Source organism: Dromiciops gliroides, chromosome 1 (assembly GCF_019393635.1).
Source record: "Dromiciops gliroides isolate mDroGli1 chromosome 1, mDroGli1.pri, whole genome shotgun sequence".
In the NCBI taxonomy this organism is placed as follows: domain Eukaryota; kingdom Metazoa; phylum Chordata; class Mammalia; order Microbiotheria; family Microbiotheriidae; genus Dromiciops; species Dromiciops gliroides.
In genome coordinates, this window is record NC_057861.1 from 15,141,719 (window position 1) to 15,165,589 (window position 23,871).

Consider the following 23,871-nt stretch of genomic DNA (forward strand, 5'->3'; position numbering starts at 1 on the left):
AATCCCAGGGGAGGGAGGATACCAACAAATCTGAATAGCAAACGCTCCTGACCCACGGTTGCTAGGCAACCAGAGCAGGTCGGTGGTACTGTGCCCGGCTCCCTCCCCTTCTCCCAATGGGATGTTTTCTCCTGGCGTTCCTGGGGACTGGGAATGCTGTGCAGGCAGAGGATCAAGCCAGGCTTCCGGGAACAGACTAAATGACCCCCAAGGATCATTCCCTTCACCACTAAAGCCAGAAGGAACCTCAGAGGTCAGCCGGTCTAATCCCTTTACTTTCCAGATAAGGAAATTGAGGCCCAGGGAGGGGGAAGTGACTTGCCCAAGGTCACACGGACCTTGGTAGCAGGGCCAAGATTCAAATCCAAGTCTTCTGACTCCTTCCCACTGCCTAGAAACTAACAGCCTGACCTGGAACCAGGAAAGAGAAAGGAACCCCCCCCACACACACACATACCCCCTACTCCTAGTCCAGAAGATGCCCAATCTGATCATGCTATCAATACCTCAGGTCAATTAAGAACTACAGACCTCCCTGGACCTCAGTTTGCTCATCTGTAAAATGGGGTAGGGGAGGGGCAGCTAGGTGGTGCAGTGGATAGAGAACTGGCCCCAGAGTCAGGAGGACCAGTTCAAATCCAGCCTCAGACACTTGACACTTACTAGCTGTGTGACCCTGAGCGAGTCACTGAACGCCAATTGCCTCACCAAAAAAAAAAAAAAAACCACAAAAAACCCTCAAACAAACAAACAAAAAATGTCAGTAAAATGGGGTAGGGGATTGGGGGCAATTCTAAGGTCCCTGCTAGGTCTAGGTCCACATGAAAACTGGGTCTCCTGACCCCTAGTCCTGCAGCGTGCCCACTAGACCCCATCTACCGCCGTCCTCCCCAGCTACGCTAAGCATTCTAGGCCTAGGGCCTAGGGAAGAGTGGGAGCCGGGAGAGAGTGGAGGAAAGCTAGCCTGTCGTTTGCAGAAGGGGAAGTAGACCCCTAAATGTTCTTCACAACAGTCAGGAAATCTGGGCTAATGGCAACCCAGACTGAGGAGGAGTAGATTGTTAGCTCAGCTGTCCTCAGTGACTTCATTGATGGCCTCAGTTTACCACCAGGATTCCAACTCCGGTCCTGGGCTGGTAGGTCTAGAACACTCCCCACCTTATGTACCAGGCTGCCTTTCCCTGGGCCTGGAGCCACCCTAAACCTTCTCCCCACCCCCTCCCCATTTCTACTCTATGAGTGCAAAAGCTGCCCCCTCCCCCCCCACACACACCTTTTTCTCCCCCTGGTTCCAGCAAGCCCCCATCTCTTAATTAAGCAAGTCCCTTGGTCCACCCGGGCACCTCAAGGAGGGAGCAGAGGCGGCCCATTTTTGGGAAACCTCTGATGCTGCTCAACATGCTTCAGGTAGGCAGCAAAACTGGCAATTTTCTCTCTGATCTCATTACTCCAGGCTTTGCTGGGCCTCAAATGCCCTTAGAAATGGTACCACCTCTGCCTTTTAAAGCACGGGCCCCCCCCTCTGGCCACCAGCATGGGTGGGAGAAAGAAAGGGTGTGTCTGTATGGAGGGGGGGGCAGAAGGCGGCAGGGGGAGCCAGGTATTTTAACAATACACCAGCAACAAGATTTCTTTTTCTAAAGGACCCCCTCCCTGGGTCCCACAGGGCAGGTACAGAACAGACCAGCTCATAGGAGGCCCACGCCAATGGGACCTCAGGTCTAGGGCTAGAAGGGATCTCGTCTATAGCTTGTTTGTACATAGCTGTTGGCATTTGATCATAAGCTTCTCGAAGACAGGGACATCATTCATCTTTCTCTCTAGCCCCCACACTTAGCACAGGGCCTTGGTATACAAAAGGAGATTCATAATTGCATATTGGCTCACCTAAGCAGGACATCACAGAACCTCCAGTTAAAAACAACGGGCCTTAGTTCTAATCCTGGCTCTAACAATAACTTGCTGTGTGACCCTGGGGGAATTACTAACCCTCTCTGGACCTTACAGACTGGCACAGGCTATCAATCAATCAATCAACAACCATTTATTATGCAATTACTGTGTGCCAGGCCCTATACTCAGGGGAAACCACTCCCTCATGGTTAAGATGTTTTTTCCTTGTCAAGCCTAATTCTGCCTCTCTGCAGGCGCTCCCCCTTGTCCCTGGTTCTGCCCTGTGGGGGGTCCATGCACAACAAAGCTAATCCCTCTTCCACAGGGGGTTGTTGTTCTTCACTATTACCCAACTCTTCATGACCCCATCTGGGGTTTTCTTGGCAAAGATCCTGGAGAGGTTTGCCATTTCCTTATCCAGCTCATTTTACAAATGAGGAAACTGAGGCAGACAGGGTTAAGTGACTTGCCCAGGGTCACATAGCTAGTAAGTGTTAAGTGTCTGAGGTCGGATTTGAACTCAGGTCCTCCTGACTCCAAGGCCGGTGCTCTATCCACTGTGCCACCTAGCTGCCCCCCAATTGCTTCATTTTACAGATAAGTAAACTGAGACTCCAAAGGTTAAGTCGCCTGCCCAAAGCTCATGACAATAGCAAGACAGAAGAAGTAGAATTTGAACCCGGGTCCTCTGATATCAAATCCATCTCTCTGTTGAACAGTACGGCATCTCTGACTGATCATTCATTCGTTCAGCAACCATTTAACTGCCCACTATGTGCAAGGCACTGCCTTCAATGCGTCTACACTACTGGATTCCCTTAGGACAAGGGTCTCTTTTTTTCTCCTCTGTAAGAAGAGACTGGAGTTAATGATCTCTGATGACGCCGCCTCCCCTTTCCAGCACCAACAACATCATTTGTTCATACAGTACACAGATGAACAAGAGACTGTTTACAGCACTTGGGAGAACAAACTTTTAAAACACCCCTGGGCACTAAAAAATGAACTTTATATAAGAAACAGCAGTACACAAATGAATGGCGGTTATAAGTCATTCTTATCTGTTCATTAAAGTAGGCCCCCTAAGGTGTGGCAAGGCCCGGTTGCCTTCATCTGGGGGTACAGCAGGCCCCTGAAAGCAATAAAATGGAATTCCTTCCAAGGAGTGGCTGTGATTCAGAGAAGCAGAGAATCTCAGAGTTGTTGGGGCCGTTGGAACTGGAAGGGCTGTCCGGTCCAACGCCCATATTTTACAGGGGAGGAAAGTGGGGCCCAGAGAGGTGGCCAAAGGTCACCCAGAGAGCACTCAGCAGAGAGGAGAGTCAAGCCCAGGGCCTCTGAAACACCAAACCCAGTTGTCTTTCCCCGTTCCCTGTCTCCCTCCACCAGCCACTTAAGGATACCAACCATTGGAGACAGGGCAGGAAAAGCAACATCAGAACCACAGAGACAGGGCTTGTTGTTGGGACTTGACCAGCCCTCCACGGAAGGCCTCCCTCCCCGCTTCTCTGTAGCCTCTTCCCCAGGCCTGTAAAGTCCACCATGAGACCTCTACCAGCCCACCATGATAGAACCGGCTTTTCCTGATCCAACCTTGGCAAAGAAAATTCCACAGCGCTGATTACGTCCAGGACACGGTCATCGCCCAAGTGGGAAATTCTCAATGCGAAGATTGATTTGGTTTTTTGAAAACACTATAACCCCCCTGAGGGGCTCCCACATTCACATCTGTATGTGTCCACAGGCAGTGACTCCAAGGAACTTCATGGGAGTCGTGGATCTAGGAGATCATGTGACCCAGCCTCCCTCCAAAGGCAGACATTCTCCCCAGGATTCTTAGTCTCCCCCCTTCCAGAGGAAGTACCCTCATATATTAAAGGAGAGCAGTGACTAGGCTGGTGGGTCTTAACCTTGAACTTTTGGTTAAACATGCAATCCTTTAATAACAGACATAAATCAGAGCAGAGGCCCATGGGAGGTACCAGCCTGCCTAGTGAGAGGTCCGGGTCAAACAAAAGGGTCAGAACCCTTAGACTAATCTTTCTCCTAGCCAAAATGGTCTAAAGAATTAATCTATGTTTTCGTTGTATTGTTCATTTCATTGGTTGAAAAACTCTATTTTCAATTAAAAGAAAAGAACCCTTAGACTAGACACACATGATCTTTGGGATCCATCCTAGCCCTGACATCCCCTGTTCTAAGGCTCCTCCCAGCCCTGACATCCCCTGTTCTAAGGCCCCTCCCAGCTCTGATATTCCCTGTTCTAAGATCCCTCCCAAGTCTGACACTCTCGACCCTCCCAGTTCTGACACTCTCTGTTCTGAGGCCCCTTCCAGCTCTGACATCCCCTGTTCCTCCATTCCCTCTCTGATTCTCTCCTGCCAAAGCCTCTGCTCTCTGCTCTCCCAGAAACTCTCCCTCCTTTCTCATTCACTCTAACAGGTAGCAGCAGGGAGTTGAGCCAACAAGGAGCAGAGGCCTTTCCTTTCCCCGGAGAGATGCAAGGGTATGCTCAGAGCACCTTTCCCAAAAGCTTCAGGGAGAAGGTATAAAAGGCCGCAGGTACCCAATTAAGAGACATTAATCTGTCACACTCTGGGGATGGGGTTTTAACACTTCAAGTGGGAAGAGATTTTCAATGATCCAGCCACTGAAATCCATTTAAAACACCACCCCCAAGAGGCGACATCTCACTCCAACATATTAAAGTGGTAAGAACTATCAATCAGTTATTGACGCACCAATCATGCTAAATAAATTTCACTGAGGCTGAGGAATCTTAGATGGCACAGTGGAGAAATCAAACAGGCCTGGAGTCAGGAAGAACTGAATTCAAATCCAGTCACAGACACTTTCTAGTTGTGTGACCCTAGACAGGTCACTTAACCTAGCTAGTGCTTTTTTGCATCATCTGTAAAATGGACATGGGTAAGGGAGGTGCTAGAGAAAGTGAAGCCCCTTAGGGTATTAAGACCTAGGATTTGGGGAGTCTAAGGGTGCCCCTGCTATGGTCTCTCCCTACACAAGTTCAACTTGGTCATTTAAAGGCCTATTGATAAAGCAGACAAAACTTTTCCAGGCCTCAACCTGCGTCAGGGGTAATTCATTGTAATTTCCAGGGCCCCAAGGGGCGATTTTGTTCCCACATATTGATAAAAGGCTGCTAACAAAACAAATCCTGTAACTTAAAAAGAGAGAGAAGAAAAACTCCCTTCCCCCCTTCCAAAAGGAATTAACTTCCCCTATGAAGTCATCTGAGAAACAGAATCAGATTTCAGCTAGTTGTGTTTTTCTGGTCTGCATAACCAGAGCAAGCCTGGTTACCAATCAGGGAGGGGCCAGAGGATCACCACCCCTTCCCTTGGAGTTCTCTCTGAGCTGGGTTCCTGACTGCCCTGGTGGTAAGAAGTACCAGTGCTCCCTGGCCTTAGAACAGGGAATGTCAGCGCTGGGAGGGGCCTTAGAACAGGGATTGTCAGAGCTTGGAGGGGTCTTAGAACAGGGAATGTCAGGGCTGGGAGGGACCTTAGAAAATAATTCAGAGCCTACAGTCATGTCTCATTTTACAAATGAAGAAAACAAGGCCCAATGACTTATCCAAGGTTACACTTCTAGCCCATGGCATACCTGGGACCAGAACCAAGGTTCACTGATTTCCATTACAAGGGGTTTTTCCAGCCCCATTACTCCTTAGTCCAAGACCTGTTAAGTGTATCCAGTTACCAGAGCAGGTGAGTGGGTGGGGGCACCCATGTGGGAGGGGAGCAGCCAAGTTATACAATACCTGGGTGGCCCCGGGCCATCTTTTTTTTTTCCCCTCTTTAGAATTTTATTTTTCCAAATTACATGTAAAAAACAATTTTGACATCAATTTTTTTTAAACTTTGTGTTCCAACTTCTCTTCCTCCCTCCCTTCCCACCCCACCCCCCAAGAACTCAAGCAATTCAATATAAGTTATACTTGAGTAGTCATGCAAAACAACTCCACATTAGCCAGGTTGTGAAAGAAACCAGACAAAAAAAAAAAAAAAACAACTTCAGGTTAAAGGAACTAACAAAAAAATTATGCTTTCAGGGGCAGCTAGGTGGCACAGTGGATAGAGCACTGGCCCTGGAGTCAGGAGGACCTGAGTTCAAATCTGGCCTCAGACACTTGACACTTACTAGCTGTGTGACCCTGGGCAAGTCACTTAATCCCAATCACCTCATCCAAAAAAAAAAATTATGCTTCAATCTGTTTTCAGATCCCATCAGTTCCGGGCTATCTTTTCCACTTTTCTACACCTCATGTTCTTCCCCTGCAAAGTGAAGGTGCAGGAACTAGAAATTCTCCATGGCCCTCTTCACCTCTGACATCCCATGTTCTTAGCTCTCTCTCAGCTCAGCTCAGTCAGCCAGCAAGCATTTATCAGGCTCCTACTATGTGCCAGGCACCATACTAAGCCCTGAGGAGACAAAGAAGTCAACAATCACTTATTAAGTACCCACTGTATGCCAGGCAGCACCATGCCAAGCACTGAGGAGACAAAGAAGTCAACACGCACTTATTAAGCACCTACTGTATGTCAGGCAGCACCATGTGAAGCACTGGGGATACAAAGAGGTCAACAAGCATTTATTGGACTCCTACAGTGTACCAGGCACTGTGTTAAGCACTGAGGATACAAAGAAGTCAATAAGCACTCATTAAACACCTACTGTGTGCCAGGTACTATGCTAAGCCCTGAAGATTAAAAAAAAGGGCAAAAATAGTGCCTGCCCTCAGGGGATCTTCCAGCCTTATGAGCCAGATGACATGCAAACAAATACAGATCTTTGTCCTGTGGGCAGGATGGATGCTGGGACATAACCAACAGAGGGAGGGCGCGAGCAATTTAAAAGATTTCCTATAGAAGGTAAGACTTCAGCAGGGGCCGGGAGGAGGTCAGGCAAGCCAAGAGGGAGAGCGGAGGAGAGCTGTGACAATCTCTGGTCCTCCCAGCCGCCCTGACATTCCACGCGATGTGTCTATGAAAATCCCAGCCCAGATGGGCTTTGCTGTTCCTTCTTTGGAACCAGACCAGCTGTGGCATCATCTCCCCAGGGACCCAAGGGGAGAAAGGGAAGCTGTTTGTACTCAGGAAAACAAAACGATTCCAAGAACAGCCCAATTCCCTTAAACCGTGGAGCTGGTCAATGACTGAGCGCTCCAGGAGCACAAGGGCTCTAGGGAAGCGATCGATGGCGCCTCCTTCTACCCTGGGCTGCGCAAACAAGCCCACAAAACCAGGGGACACGTGAAACCGGGATCTTCACGGGCCCGTCTGAAAACCTCTAGTTATTCAATCTCTTTGCTCAGTCGGTGACATCAGTGTCGATCAATAGTCCCCATGCCCCGTGGTGCGGGCACGCTGCAGGGCTGGCTCAGCCGTGCTTGATTTCATTTCACATCCTAGACCGTGTGAATGAGCAGGTTGGTCATGGCCAGCCATGACCGATAAAATCAGGGACTGCAAAGAAAACGAAACATCGTGGCCCATTTAAAATGGAACCGGACCAGGGTCAGGCCATCACCTTCCCCTGACCACTCCCTGAGCAAGGCTGGGCTGTGTGCACTCCTGTCACCTGAACAGGGCTGACTGGTTGGTGGCTAACTCCCTGACCTGGCTAGAGGCATTCCCGGCTTAGACTAATAGAACCTAGAAAGTCAAAGTCTGGAGGAACCTTAGAACAGAGAATGACAGAGCTGAGAAGGGCCTTAGAACAGGGAATGTCAGAGCTTGGAGGGAGCTTAGAACAGGGAATGTCAGAGCTTGGAGAGAGCTTAGAACAGGGAATGACAGAGCTGAGAAGGGCCTTAGAACAGGGAATGTCAGAGCTTGGAGGGAGCTTAGAACAGGAAATGACAGAGCTGAGAAGGGCCTTAGTATAGGGAATGTCAAAGTTGGGAGGGACCCTAGAACTTAGAATGGAAAAGCAGAGAGGGAAATGAGAACACATAATGTCAGATAGAAAGGAGTCTAGAACAGAGAATGGCAAAGCAGGGAGGAAAATGAGAACACATCATTTCAGCTGCAAACGACTCTAGAATATAGAATTGCAAAGCAGGAAGGGAAACAAGAATATAGAATGTCAGCTGGAAGGAATCTTGGAACATGGAATATCAGAGCCAGGAAAAATCTTGTAACATAGCAGGGAAGAATCTTAGACTGAGGAACCTTAGAACAAGGAATGTCAGAGCTAGGAGGAGCCTTAGAATAGAGACTCAGAACTGAGGGGCCTTAGAACAGGGGATGTCAGAGCTGGGAGGGGCCTTAGAACAGGGGATGTCAGAGCTTGGAGAGGCCTTAGAACAGAAAATGTCAGAGCTGGGAGGGGCCTTAGAACAGGGGATGTCAGAGCTGGGAAGGGCCTTGGAAGATGAAACATCAGAGCTCAGATGAAACTTAGAACACAGACTGTCAGAGATAAAAGGAACATCAGGATTTATCTGTTCTGACCATTTCTTTTATAGAGGAGGAGAACACGAGACCAAGAGAAAAGAATTGACTTCCCTATGGGCAGACAGTCTGTCAGCATTTAGCCTTAGTTGGGTGTGGACTCGAGATGTCCACCTCCTTCCTGGTTAGTGTGGTGGGGCAGCTGGGGATGGGGTGGGGTTGGGGGGTAACCTAGGTCTTGCTTCTCCTTCCTCCTGGGTCCATGTTGGACTATCCAGAGAGAGAGATTATCTCTCTAGTGCTAATTAATTGAATGGGCCTCAAAATTCTGTTGAAGAGAAGGGGGAAGAATCAGAGGGGAAACCAATATTCTAACACTGAAATAAATGGAAAACTAAATGCCTTTTACAAATAGAGTGGAAAATAGGAAAAGCCAAGAGAGAAGGGATCATTAAAAGGACAGATCCAGAGAGAGGGACGGGGGAGGATGAGAAAACAAAATTAAGGTAGAAATGATGAGATTTTTCTAGGACTTTCCACTTCCAAACAGCTTTCTTGAACATCATCATTTCATTTCATTAAATAACCAGCTAATTTTAGTGCCAACCCATGGATTATCCCAACTCTGCTGATAATGAAACTGTGGGCTCAGAGAATCCTAGAATTTAAGGCTGAAAGGAAACTTGGAGATCCAGAAATTGAGACCAAGAGAGGGGAAAGGGACTTGTACCAGTCACCCAGCTGGCATGCGGCAGAGCTGGCTGCTGATTCTAAGTCCAGGATTCCTAGAAGGAGGGGGGCAGCTCAGACTCCTTAGGGTTAGCCCCTCACAAATTCCAGGAGAGCCTTTTTATAAAGATGCAAACTTTGGGGCAGCTAGGTGGCACAGTGGATAGAGCACCGGCCCTGGATTCAGGAGGACCTGAGTTCAAATCCAGCCTCAGACGCTTAACACTTACTAGCTGTATGACCCTGGGCAAGTCACTTAACCCTAATTGCCTCACCAAAGGAAAACAAACAAACAAATAAAAATGCAAACTTTGCAAGTTTGGGGATAGCGAGAGAATGTTTTCTCAGATAAATTTTTCAGGCTAGGATTTCCTGTTTCCCTTTGGAAAGGGTTTGGCACCTGACAGAGGCAAAGAGGGCTTTTGTTAGAGTTTGTTTGCCCAGGACAGTAAACAGCAAGTCAGAAAGAAAGGCCAAAAAGTAGTTCCTGCCCTCAAAGAGCTTACATCCTAATAGGGGAGACAAACATGAAACATGATGGGGAGTCCCTAGGGACATAACTGGTTTGGGAGCAAGCCTGAGGGTCATCAGAACTCAATGGCCCCACCTGGAGCCCTGAGTTAAGGAGAAGAGGCTGGGCTGCTCCACCCAAGCAGGGCCCCCAGCGGCAGTGGCCTGTCCCTACTTGCGGCAGGTATCAAAACACCTTGCTCGGGCCTGAGGTCTTGTTTCCTTGCCAGCCCGCTGGGGCCTCTGCATTCCAAGCAGCTCAGTGAAACAGGGTCCAGAATCCAGTGGGCAGCCAGATCTTGCCAAGATCTCTGAGGAGGGTGGGGCCCCCGCAGCTGTCTCAACACCGCACCCTCCTCCTGCCCTCCAAGAGGAAGACAATTAGAAAGGAGGAAAGAATATGGTCTCAGCTACTGATTGAAGAGCTACAAAGATGAAATTATAGGTGTGCAAAGGTATGGGGACGTTGCTAGAAAAAAACCAAAACCAAAACCAAGGAGCTGGCCCGGTGAGGGAAGGGAACATGGGGTAAGTTTAATTTTATTGCTGCCTCTGGGGGAAACCAAATATTTAGATTCATTGCACAGTTCAGCAAGAATTTTAACTCTGTGTGGATAATTCCCAGGCAATCTAATGTGGAAAAAGAAGTGAGAGCCTTTAGGAAACAAAAGAACCTCAGAGACCAACCTCATCATCTGACATGAGAACACCAAAGCCCAGGCAGGGGAATGAAATGCCCAAGGTCACACAGGCAGGATTTTCTAGGTTCTGCACCCACTCTAGGGCCCTGCTTCCCCTAAGAAGATAAAGCCTCATTTATTCTCTCTCTCTCTCTTTCTTTCTTTCTCTCTTTTTTTCCTCTCCTTCCGTGCCTGCCTGCCTGCCTGCCTGCCTGCCTTCTTTCCTTCTTTCTTGTAAGGCAACTGGGGTTAAGTAACTTGCCCAGGGTCACACAGCTGATAAGTGTCAGGTATCTGAGGCTGGATTTGAACTCGGGTCCTCCTGATTCCAGGGCTGGCGCACTATCCACTGTGCCACCTAGCTACCCCTAAAGGCTCATTTCTTGAGTCAGAGGACCTGGATTTGAATCTTGTCTCTGCAGAATCACTTGAATGTATGCTCAGTCTTTGAACTTTTTAAAGACAACAAATAATTGTGCCCCCAGCCCCTAGCACAGAGTAGGCGCTTAGAAATGTTCGCCTAGAGGGGCAGCTAGGTGGCACAGTGGATAGAACACCGGCCCTGGATTCCGGAGGACCTGAGTTCAAATCCAGCCTCAGACACTTGATACTAGCTGTGTGACCCTGGGCAAGTCACTTAACCCTCACTGCCCCGCAAAAAAAGGGAAAAAGAAACATTTGTCCACCCTGATTTTTGGATTCCTGCACCAGTGGTTCTGTAGGTACACTAAGATGGCCTGTGTAAGGAGGCAAAACAGTATTTCATGATTGATTCAGCAAATGTCTGTAAGGTGTTCTGTGTTGAACCAGCCCTGGGGGAGGCAGAACAATAAACAAGATGCAGCAGATGCCCCCAGGGGCTAACCACCTTGAAGGGGACAAGATAAAGATGCTGAGCTGCACCATCATAAGGAGACTGTATAAGGCCTTTTGGGAGCTTAGAGAACAGGGAGATCACTACCAGCTGGAGGAGGCAGGGCAGGAATCCGGAAGGCATTCTGGAGAGGCTGCCCCAGAGCCAGGCCAGGCTCTCTCTGCAGAGGGGACACACCACTCCCCTGCCATGGAATAGCAGGCCTGAACGGTGCCCTCGTTGTGTTCTCTGACATTTGGAAATCTGAACCCCAGAGGTGTGTTCCCTGGGAGCTGATTTGAGGGCTGGACTTGCTTATTAGACAAGGCAGAGAAAGTTCAGGGTGAGAGAATGGAAAGGAGACTGGGCTAGGGAGTCAGGAGACTCAGAGTCAGGGCCTGGCTAGGCCTCTTCTGGATGATGGTGGGGAGGTGATTCCCCTATGGGGAGTCTATCGAATCCCTTTGGGCATTCTCATCTGTAAAATGAAGTTTGGGGGCTAAATGATCTATAGGCCCTTCTCAGCCCTGATGTTCTCTGTTCTAAGGCCATTCTCAGCTAGCATATTCCATGTTCTAAGACCCCCCCTCCCAAGACATTCCCTGTTCTAAGGCCCCTCCCAGCTCTGACATTCCCTGTTCTGTGGCCATTCTCACCTAGCAAATTTCATGTTCTAAGACCCGCCCCCCAGTCCTGACATTCCCTGTTCTAAGGCCCCTCCCAACTCTGACATTCCCTAGTCTAAGAACCCTCCCACCTGTGACATTCTCTGTTCTAGGATACTCTAGGAATTCCCATCATGCTTCTTTGCCTGGGCTTAGAAGGAGTTGCATCATATCAGATCCTTATCAGCTCTACCATCCACAAAGGGTCACTTGGTTATTCTCAAACCTAGAAAGCCCAGACAACCAAAGAATTCCATTCCCGGGCTATCCCTGGGGGAGGGGGAAGAATGGATCAAAGGTATTTACTCTGAGTCACTGGAGAGAGCTGGAGCTGCTGCTCCTTGGGGCTCTTGGGCATTAGTGGGTCAGCCCTTAGGCTCCAGGCAGAGGTTCGAACCACCCCATGCTTCCAGGTCTGACAGTCCCTAAAAAGGCTTCATTTCTTCAAGTCATGGGTCAGGAGGAGGGGAGGTCTATCACATCCAGAGCCCCCATTTTACAGACGAGGAAACTGAGGCTGGGAGCTGAAAATACTTGCCTAGGGACACACAGCTAGCATGTATCTGAGGCAGTATTCAAATTCCTAACTCCAGGTCCAGTGCTCTAACCATTATACCACCTCTGGAGAGCCCACCCACCCAATCTTGCTTTATCCGGCCTTCACTTCCACAAATAAGAAGGGGTCACACAAGAGAAAGTCCTGCAGAACCCTCAAGGTGTGCACTTGCGTACACACTCACACTCACACACATACACGCACACCCATACACACACACAATCTTCTAGAAAAGGCACAAGGCAACATTGAGTGTAAGCCATGAGCTCTATGCCCCAGGCAAACCAGTCCATTTGTTGTTTCCTGTAAACAGCTGACCATCCCCTCTATACTTTTGCAGAGCCTGTCCCCACACCTACCCCCATGCCTAGAATTCACTCCCTCTTCCCATTTCCGCCTCCTGGGGTCCTGAGCTTCCTTCAAGGCTCAAATCATTATTATGAACAACACCAAATAACTAGTATTTATATCACATTTTAAGGTCTGCAAAGCCCTTTACAAACATCTCATTTGGTACTCCTAACAAGCCCAGGAGGTAGGAGCCATTATCCCTGTTTTAAAGATGAGAAAACTGAGGCAGACGAAGTTAAGTGACATTCACAGATCACAGTTAGTAAGCTTCTGGATCAGGATTCAAACTCAGATCTTCTTGACACTTCCTCCCGCCTAATGTGTTTCCTGACTTCTACCCTTTGCTCCAGTTTCTGGTGCCTTTTACACCTGAAATTATTTTACATAATTTCTATACTGGCTTCTCTATGTAAGTTACTATTCCCCTCGGCAACCCTGGAAGGCAGAGATTACTTCATTTTTGTCCTTGTATGGCCAACACCTGGCAGAGAGTGGTTTTATACTGAATACTTGATGAATGGATGAATGAATGAATGAGTGAATAAATGAGCAAATGAGTGAATGAATGAGTAAATAAGTGAGTGAATGAATGAATGAACAAACGAATGAGAACCGCCTATGCCACACAACCAACAACTGGGCATATGCTGTCTACTTGAATACCTCAAGCATGGGTATTCCACTAACTCTGATTTTACCTAGGTGGTGCAGTGGATAGAGTACCAGGCCCAAAGTCAGGAAGGCTCATCTTTGTGAAATCAAATCCAGCCTTAAATATACTCACTAGGGGCAGCTAGGTGGCGCAGTGGATAGAGCACTGGGCCTGGATTCAGGAGGACCTGAGTTCAAATCTGGCCTCAGACACTTAACACTTACTAGCTGTGTGACCCTGGGCAAGTCACTTAACCCCAATTGTCTTACCAAAAAAAAAAAATACACTCACTAGCTGAGTGGCCCTGGGTTAGTTACTTCACCCTGTGTGCCTCAGTTTCCTCTTCTGTGAAATGAGCTGAAGAAGGAAATGAAACACGACTCCAGTGTCTCTGCCAAGAAAACCCCAAATGGGGTCACGAAGAGTCAGACATGACTGAAATGACTGAACAACAATGGGCATTCCACTAACTCAGAGGTCCATCCCACGCTAGGATAGCTCTTGTGGTTTGGGAGTTTTTCCTCTTTGTCTCTTTACAACTTCCACCTATGGTTCTGGCTTCTGCATTCAGGGAACAAGCAGAAACAAGTGTGAACAGGTTCCCTGGAAGAGGGAGGGTGGAATGACCCTCAGGGAACATCTAGTCCCATTTTGCCAAGAGAGAAACTGAGGCCCAAGCAGAGAGAACATTCAACCCCCACTCACACAGGGCTGGAATTCAATCTCAGGTCCCTCGGCCTCCCAACCGGCCATATTTTCACAGCCTTTGACTTGGGCCTTGAAAGATGAAGGCAACAATAGTTTCAGCCCCTTCCTCATGGGGCTCACTCCTCCTCTCTGCACTCCTGTCTCTCCAGACTTTTCCTACCACGTACCACCATGGTACCTTCTCTATGCCCCCTGCTCTTCATCTGCCCCCCATATGAACGTAAGCTCCTTGCGGGCAGGGTCTCTCTTTCTTATATCTGTATTTCCAGCCTCGGCATAGTCTAAGTATTTAATGAATGCTTGTGGGGGGCAGCTAGGTGGCGCAGTGGATAAGCACCGGCCCTGGATTCAGGAGTTCCTGAGTTCAAATCCGGCCTCAGACACTTGACACTTACTAGCTGTGTGACCCTGGGCAAGTCACTTAACCCCCACTGCCCCGCAAAAAGAAACAAAGAAAGAATCTCTAAAAAAAAAAAAAATGAATGCTTGTAGACCTGAGGCACTAACTCAAATCCCCATTTGGCAGAGGAGAAAAGCCAAGGCTGAGAGGGAAGAAATGACCTGGCTAAGGTCACTCAGCTGGGAAGCGAGCAGAGCCAGAAGTAGATTCCAGATGTCCTGCATCTTGGTCTGGGACTCGTCCGTCTGCAGCACAGATGCCTTCTGGGACTACTAATCTTGCCTTCTTACTAGTGACCTTGGGCAAGTCATTGCCCTTCTCTGGGCCTCAGGAAGCTGCTAGGGTTCCCCTCCAGCTCCAGGGCTATGATCCCACCCCTTCCCTTTCCATGTCCTGACCTAGAAATGTGTCTATTCCTCATCCAGAGTATATATGCTGAGTGGGGCTCCTACTTCCCAATCCCACCTGAAGGGAAGCATAGATGGACAGAGGATGAGCCAAAGCCGGTTATATTCACGCAGAAGAAATCGACACAATGTCAGTTCCAGAGTCCTCCTTTCCATCTGGGAATGAGCAGGAATGTTTGGACCAAGTTTGAGAAATTCTTCCTTGGTCCTTCAAGCATCTCCGATTTTATTAGCCAGGGCACTTGCTCCAATTCCATTCACTTCAATTCAACAAGCATTTATTAAGCACCTATTGAGTACCAGGGACTGTTCTTGGGGCTGGGGATATAAAGACAAAGAAAAAAAAAATTTCTGCCCTCAAGGAATGTACATTTCACAGGGGAAACCATATGTCTGTACAAAGATGGGGAAGTAATTAAATCTATATAAAATAGTTCCAAAGTAGTTTGGAGGTAGGAGGGCAGTGCTAGTAGCAGGTGCAGGCATCAAGAAGGGTCTCAGAGTCTTGATGAGAGGTGGGGGTTCTAAGAAGCAAAGGTGAGAACGGAGATCTTGGACAGACTTGGGAGCCATCCTAGGCAAAGGCTGGGAGGTAGGAAACTCCATTAAAGCTGATTTGCCGTGGTTGACAATCTCATGCCCTGTGGCCAACCACTGGTGATGAGCCTCCCTAATATTGGCTGAGTTAGTCCCAGGCTGAGAGACACACAGTCCATGAGTGCATGTTGAACGAACAATTAAAAGGCCAGAAGCCTTTTCTACACGGTGGTTCCTGAAGTAATATTAACCTCTGTTGGCATTGCCCTCAAGGACCCCAAAACACCACCATGTCATGACAGAATGGAAGTACCCTGAGGGCAGGAGTTATTTTGTTCTTCTCTTTATATCCCTAGAGTTTAGCACAATGCTTGGCATACAGTAGGTGCCTAATAAATGCTTAATGATTGATGATAGAATGGTTTTTTTTGTTTGTTTTTGTTTTGTTTTTTTAATATTTCCTGATTACATTTTATTTTAATTTTTAACATTCTTTTTTTTTTTTTTAGTGAGGCAATTGGGGTTAAGTGACTTGTCCAGGGTCATACAGCTAGTAAGTGTTAAGTGTCTGAGGCCAGATTTGAACTCAGGTACTCCTGACTCCAGGGCTGGTGCTCTACCCACTGTGCTACCTAGCTGCCCGGATGATAGAATGTTGACAGGAGCTGCTTCTCATTTTTTGTCTGTGTACCCCCTATGCCTGCACATAGTAGGGGCAGAATAAATGCTGTTGATTGGTAGATGATGAGGCATTGAAGGAAAACTTTACTAGGAGTTTGTGCAATGCTTGCCCCCAAGTGTAGCAATTAGACTGAAGGTTTCTGAACCACTGGAAAGTTCTGAATTTCAAGCTAGGAACATGAATTCTTAGAATACAGTATTCTACCTCCAGACCCAATAGTGTGTTCAATTCCCCAGTCTCTGAGTTGGATAAGACCCCAGAGGCCCACTAATCCAACCTGGACCTGGACCAGAATCCCCACTACAACATACCTGACAATTGGTCATCCAGGCTCTGCTTAGATACCTCCAAGGAAGGAGCGCTCACTACCTTACAAAACGGCTCACTCCATTTTGGGTTAGATTTCATTGTCAAGATGACAATGATTAATTGTCAAGCTTAATTCTGACAATTTTCAACCTAGCCCCCTCCACATCTTGAACAACCCCAGAGAGATGTTCATGTCACCTCTACTTGGACACTTCTAGCGATGGGGATCTCACTCCTTATGAGACACAGCCCGTGCCATTTTTAGACACCCCCAACCGTTAGGAAGTTGAGATATCGGTTTAGTCTGAGCCGAAATCTTCCTCCCCTGCAATTTCCACTCACTGGAGTGGGTGGAAGTTACAGGAATGAGCCTTCCTGTCTGTCAGAGGCTGGCTAGCTTTCAAAGACATCAGCCTTCAGGCTTTGGAATGTTCAGAGAGCCTGGAATGGGGGTGGTGTCTAGGCTTCTCTACAGGAGAACCCCACACAGAGACCCCGCTCCACCACGCCCCAGCCTCTTTCCCCCTTCCCAACTGATTCAAAAAGATATTCGGTAGACATGCTTCATATAATTCTGTGTCCATGCTGTCTCCCCTCACAGAATGTAAGTTCCCTGAGGACAGGAACTTTTTCATTTGTGTCTTAGTCTTTCCTGCCAGACTAGCATAATGCCTGGTAGAGGAAAGGCACTGAAGAATTGTTAGTTGGCCGACTGATTGATAGAAGACAGGAACTATTTCATGTCTGCCCTTGTTTTCCCATTGCCTAGCATAGCGTTTGGTATACCATAAGAGCTTAATAAATGCTTGTTAGTTGATTAAGCTTTTTTTTCCTCATTTCTGGCACCTGTTCCAATTATATCATTGGCTAATGGGTGGAGTCTAAGGGGAAAGGGATTGTCATTTATCTGTTTCTTGTCTTTTTTCTTTCCTTTTTTTTGGAGGAGATAATGGGGGTTAAGTGACTTGCATAGGATCACACAGTGTCTGAGGTCAAATTTGAACTCAGGTCCTCCTGACTCCAGGGCCAGTTCTCTATCTACCGTACCTGCCGCCACCTCCTCCGCCTCCTCCTCCTCCTCTTCTTCCACCACTCACCAGCTGTGTGACTATAGGTAAATTATCTGACCTCTCTGAACCTCAATCCAGCTCCTGTTCTGCTTATCTCATAGGGTTGTTTTATAGAAAGTCTCCTGCAAGCTGTAAACCACCATCAGTCTAAGAATAGAAGGCCCTTAGGTTGACGATGGGCTTTCCTCACAATTTCTCGAGGAGCAGAATGACACGCATGTTATTAGATCTCCATTGCTTGGCTCTGACCTGTGATTTCGCTGGCGTAAGGCAGCCCCCGGTGAGAAGAGGCCTCCCTGCACAGGCGTAGCTGCCTGGACCAGAGTGAAATGAGGTTACTTGCCCAGAGTCATACAGGCAATGAACATCAGAGATGGGGACCCGCTCTGCCTTTAGCCTGCTGCCCATTCCTGGTCTCTGATGTCACTCACTCACAGATCTTTGTAAAGGTATGCAATCTTAGAGGATGCCTTTGGCTTTGGGGGGGGGCATTCTGGAAAGACACAGGGAAGGGGGGAGGAAGCTGCTGGCTCTGAAGTTCAAGCCCACTGCCACCCTTTCCTCCCTGGGTGATGTTGACACAATCATCTAATGTCTCTGGGCTTCAAGTTTCCTCCTCTGTAAAATAAGGGGGCTGGATAGGATGACCACCCAAGGGGGCTGGACAGGATGACCACCCAAGGGGGCTGGACAGGATGGCCTCCCAAGAGGTTGGACAGGATGACCAACCAGAGGAGCTGGACAGGATAACTGCCTAAGGGGTTGGGCAGGATGACCACCCAAGGGGGCTGGACAGGATGACCTCCCAAGGGGGCTGGACAGGATGGCCTCCCAAGAGGTTGGACAGGATGACCAACCAGAGGAGCTGGACAGGATAACTGCCTAAGGGGTTGGGCAGGATGACCACCCAAGGGGGCTGGACAGGATGACCTCCCAAGGGGGCTGGACAGGATAACCGCCCAAGGGGGCTGGACAGGATGGCCTCCCAAGAGGTTGGACAGGATGACCAACCAGAGGAGCTGGACAGGATAACTGCCTAGGGGGCTGGACAGGATGACCACCCAGGGGGGGCTGAACAGGATAGCCTCCTAAGAATGTTGGACAGAATGACTGTCCAATGGGGTGGGACAGAATGGTCTCCCAAGATCCTTTCTAGCTTTAAGCCTAGAATACTATGACAACCATATTGATGAAAGAACCAGAGAAAATAACGTATGAGGGAAGATCAGAGAAACTGGGAATATCTGTGCTAGAGAAGAAAAGATTCAGGGGAGGCATGAGAACTACCCTGAAGGGTGCTCACGTGGAAGAGGGCCTGGACGTGGTCTGTTTGTCCTCACTCGGCAGAACTAGCTTGTCATCTCACGTTAGACTGAAAGCTCCTTGAAGGCAGGAACTGTCTTTTGCCTCTTTTTGTATGCCCGGCCCTTAGCACAGTGCCTGACATAGTAAGCTCCTAAAAATGTTTATTTTATTTTATGTGTTTCTTTGATCATTCATTCCTTTATTTGTTCATTCGTTCACTCATTCATTTATTATATCTAAGAAAAAGACCTTTGAAGAGTATAATTTGTTCCAGGCAGTGACCGATACCTTAGGTTTAATACTGAATTGAAGGCACAGAGATACCGACTTAGGTTAAATATCAAGGAAAACGTCCTAACCACCAGCACTAAATATCCAGAAGTGGACTGAACTGCCTTGGGAAGAACTGAGTGCTCTCCCCTGGCATGCAGTGGAAGCCCCCAAGCAAAGGCTAGATGATTCCTTTTCCAGTCCATTAGAGAGAGGACCTGTGATCAGGGATGGGTTGGACTCTTCCATCCCTTCCAGCTGGGATCCTCTGATCCAGCCCCCACCACGGTGCCTGCTACATACATGCATGGGAGAGGCTTATAAATAAGTGTCAGTGGGAATGAATTCTGTAAACTGGAGGCTTAGGGAAGTGTAAGGACTTGCCTGGAGTCCCACAATCATTCATTCAATCAATCATTCAAGTCACAAATATTTATAAAGCTTCTGCTCTGTGCCAGACCCTGTGCCGATGATAAAAAGAAAACCGTCCCTGCCCTGCCCCCAGAAACTACGGATCTACTGGGGGAACTGACATATACATACACCAGTAAATACAAGGTCATTTGGGGGGAAGGACTCAAGGCAGATCAGGAAAGGCTTGGGGACCCACAGCCAAGCACCCTGAGTTTACATCCACAACTCTTCCCATTGAGCCACGTGACTTCTCTCACTTACAGAAGCACGAGGTGGTATTAATATCCATTTAGCAGACTCTGATGAATCCAAAAGGACCCATGCCTTTGCAAGGTGTGCTCCACAAACACGTATCACCCAGCCTGGTCGGGGGCCTCTTCCTGCCTTTGTCCTCCTCTAGACAATATGTTTGTTTGAATTTCTACCCTCTTGTTGGTTAGACATTAAGGTAGACAGGCTGTTAGGCAATGATTTCCTGGCTGAATATAGAAAGCCCAGGGTGAGGGTTAAAGGGGGTGGGGAGCTCCTACCTATACTTGGGGCAGCTTCTTCCCCAGCATCCCATCCATGTCAACACAAGCTGGCATCAGATTTCTGAAGGGAGAGGGGAGTCATTTAGATAAGGGGCAGCTTTATCTAATGTGTCCATAAAAACTCAACGATGAAATTTATTGGAGAAAGGGGAAGCTGCTCCAATCCTCAACTACTCGGTAAATCACCTATAGCCATGGTGAATCCCAGAATTCTAAATATCAGGAATCCCCAAATTCTAGAGTTCAGCTATCTCTAGGGTCTCAGAATCCTCTGACTCAGGAATCCCAGACAGAATCTCAGAACCCCATACTGTTAAAATCCCAGAATCCCACAGTTCAGGAATGTCGGAATCCTAGAATTCTGCAGTCCCAGAATCTCAGAACCTCAGAATTTCAAAATCCCAGAGTTCTGAGATCCTAGAACCCCAGAATTCTAAATTCTAGAGTTCAGGCATCCCAGAATCTCAGAACCTCAGAATTTCAAAATCCCAGAGTTCTGAGATCCTAGAACCCCAGAATCCTACACCAGGAAAGGAACTTCAAATCAGAAATCATCAGAATTGGAAAAGGATCTTAGGACATGAAATGTCAGAGATAAAGGGGAACTTTAGAGTTCACCTAATAGAGCCTTCTCACCATATTTTGTTGTTATTGTTGTTTTAAATGAAGACCCTACAGTAAAATGCACTGTAAAGGGAGCTGGAGGAGATACAAAGTTTAGATCCTAGTTCCTGCCTTCAGGAATATCGTGGTCTAATAAAAAGAGATATGACACATATCCAAAATCCCTATTTTGGGGACAAGGATGGCTAGGTAGCACCATATTGTACAGAGCACTGGGCCTGGAGTTAGGAAGACTCAACTTCCTGAGTTCAAATCTGACCTCAGACACTTACCAGGCTGTGTGACCCTGGGCAAGTCACTTCACCCTCTTTGCCTCAGTTTCCTCATCGGTAAAATGAACTGGAGAAGGAAATGGCAAACCACTCCAGTATCTTTACTTATGAAAACCCTAAATGGGGTCACAAAGAGTTGGTCATCACTGAAATGACCAAATAACAACCCAATCCCTATAATGCAAGTGGTCCAAAGCACTGTTCAAAGTCTGAGTAGGAAAATCAATACTGAAATAAGAGAGGGAATCAGAGAAAACTCCCTCAAGGAGGGGTCATTTGAATTGGCCTTAAAGTCTGGGTAGAGAAGAGGTCAGAGGTCATTCTAGGGATAGGACTGCACAGGAAGAGCATGACTTCCTCATTTTAAAGGGGCATCCCAAGGATGGACACAGAAAGGAGAAACCATTTTCCCAGGGACACACAGCCAGTCATAGAAAAAAGAAAATCTGGGACTTTACTATAAGTACCCTGATTTCCAGTTCAGGGACCGTTCTATTACACAAGGCTGGCTCCCAATAAAACAAATATTTACATTATGCAATTGACCGAGATGGGGCTGTGTTTATTTGTCAATCCACTGGGACAGCTGCCATTTAAAAAAACTGTGACATTCATGAGTCTAATGGAGTGTAGAGTAATGGAAGGAGGAATGAATTTGGGGTCAGGATTCGAATCCTGACTGCGAATTATTTAACCTAGGCAACAAGTCATTTTTATCTTTTCTGAACCTGTCTCCTCTTCCATAAGATGAAGGGAGGGTGAGGGTGGGGTCAAACTAAGTAGTGAAACCCTCTATTCATCCTCAGAAAATTTGGAGGGGTTGACTTAGATGGGTCCAGGGTGCCTATCAGTTCTAGGGTCTTCTAAAGACAAACCTTGTGGTAGCCACAGAGAACCACTTCAAATCACCCCCCAGACACTTGCTGAATGAACCTGGGGAGGTCGATTTAACTTCTCGGAGCCTCAGAGTCTTTATTTGGTCAGGGCTGGAGGCAGTCTTACTGTCTTCCCTCAGGGACAATCACATGCTCAAGACACTGCCAGGCCTCATCTCCTGTCTTTATATCCATTTCTCTACCTGGGCTCCGATTTTCCGAACCTAAGACTGCACACAAGTGTGGCTGCCCCAGAAAGTCTCCTGAAATCCAACTGGGCATTTCCTCATTGTGGCTCAAGCCCGGGAGTCAGCAGAGCCTGAGGTCTGGCCCTCAAACCTGCCCTTTCTTTGGGCCTTAGTCCTCCCCAGACTAAAATGAAGAAGTTGGCTTAGTTGGTGTTTAAGTAAGCATCCTTTTTCCAACTCTGATGGTCTAAGGTCCCTCCCAGCGCTGACATTCCCTGGACTAACATTGCCTGCAGCTGTAAAATTCCATAATCTTAGATGAAGGAGCAGTCAATAACACAACCAGCATTGATTAAGCTCCTATTGTATGCCAGGCACTATTGCTAAGCATACATACAAACAAAAAAGTGAGCCTATCTCCCAGTCCTCAACGTAGCTTTAATCCAAATAAGGTAGGGGAATGAATTCTTATCTCCATTTTACAGAGGAGGAAACAAAAGCTCAGAGAGTTTAGGTGACTCAGCCAAGGTCATACAGCTTATAATCAGCAAAGCCTGAGCTGGAATCCAGGTGGCTCTGAGGCTCCCCTCCTCAAAGCCAAGGCAGGTCCTAACTCCTGGCAGATAAAAAGGTAACAGGTATTAAAGAAAAGAAGGGTGCTAGAGAGACCACCTGAGTTGGAGGAAAGAGGCTGGGTTCAAACTCTAGCTTCTTACTCCTACCACTGTGACCTTGGCCAAGTCATTTCCCCTTCTCTGGGCCTCAGTTTTTTCTTCATCTGTAAAATAATGTAGTTCAATGTCAAGATCCCTAAAGGCCCTCTTGCTTCTAAACGGTATGATCCCTTAAGAGTTACTCTATTGGAGCACTCTGAATTCGGTAAATTATCCTAAAAAGATGTTGACTTTTTAAAAAATAGACCAGGCTAGAGAATTCCTTATACACACCCACCTCTCCCTCCCCCTCCTCTCTTTTCTACCTCAAATTTTATCTATGCCCTCAATCAATCAGCTAGCACTTATTAAGTGCCTACAACTCAACTGTACTAGGAATACAAGACAAAAAGGAAACCCCTACCCTCAAGGGAAGAGAATAAACATTTATATCACACCTACTAGGTGCCAGACACCGTGCTAAGCACTTTACAATATCTCATTTGATCATCACCACACCGGGAGGTAGGTGCTGTAGTCATCCTCATTGTTGAGGGAAATGAAGCAAACAGAGGTTAAGTGATTTGCCCGGGGCGGGAAGGAGGAACACACAAAGCTAGTAAGTACCTGAGGCCAGCTTCTGAACTCAGGTCTCTTCCTTGACCTCAAGTCAGTACTCTATCAGCTGCACCACCAGCTGCCTCCAACCAGATTCAGAGAGCTTACATCCAATCAAAGACAAAGAACGAAACAATCCCTATCCACAAGCTAACATTCTAAAGGAGAAAACTGTCCCACCCCCCCACCCCCATCCCACCCCTGGAGAATATAAACATCTGGAGAGCAGGTCGGTGGTTTAACCATTTTTGTTTCTGTATCGCCAGTGCCCAGGACATAAGAAGCACTTAATGTCCACAGAAAGGAATTGGATTGAACTCAGCCAGCCTTTCTTTGCTAAAATCAAAGAAAAGTTCCACGACGTAGGCATCCCTAGAACATGTGCTCCCCCCCTTCACCCAGGGCATGGAATAAGGCAGGAGCCCAGGACTCTTATCTATGAGCATGGGACCGGAAGAGCATGCTGGTCATGCAATACTCTTGGGCCATATATCCTTGGGCAAATCACTTCACTTTCTAGGCTTTGATTTCCTCATCTCTAAAATGAAGGGGCTGAGCAAGAGGTCCCTTACTGATTGAACAGAAAGAGACCCTCTGGTAGCACATGATTTAAATCAGTTTATTAACCCCGGCTCCTTGAACTTGGACTTTTAAAAATAATACTTTGGTAACTTTTTCAACGTTAATTGGTTTCCTTT

At 47.6% G+C, this 23,871-nt stretch overlaps 1 protein-coding gene across 4 annotated transcripts in view; it reads right to left on the reverse strand.

Annotated features, from left to right (window-relative positions):
- KIAA1671 (KIAA1671 ortholog) overlaps positions 1-23,871 on the reverse strand; it is a 226,733-nt gene that overhangs the window by 45,507 nt on the left and 157,355 nt on the right. The window lies entirely within an intron of this gene.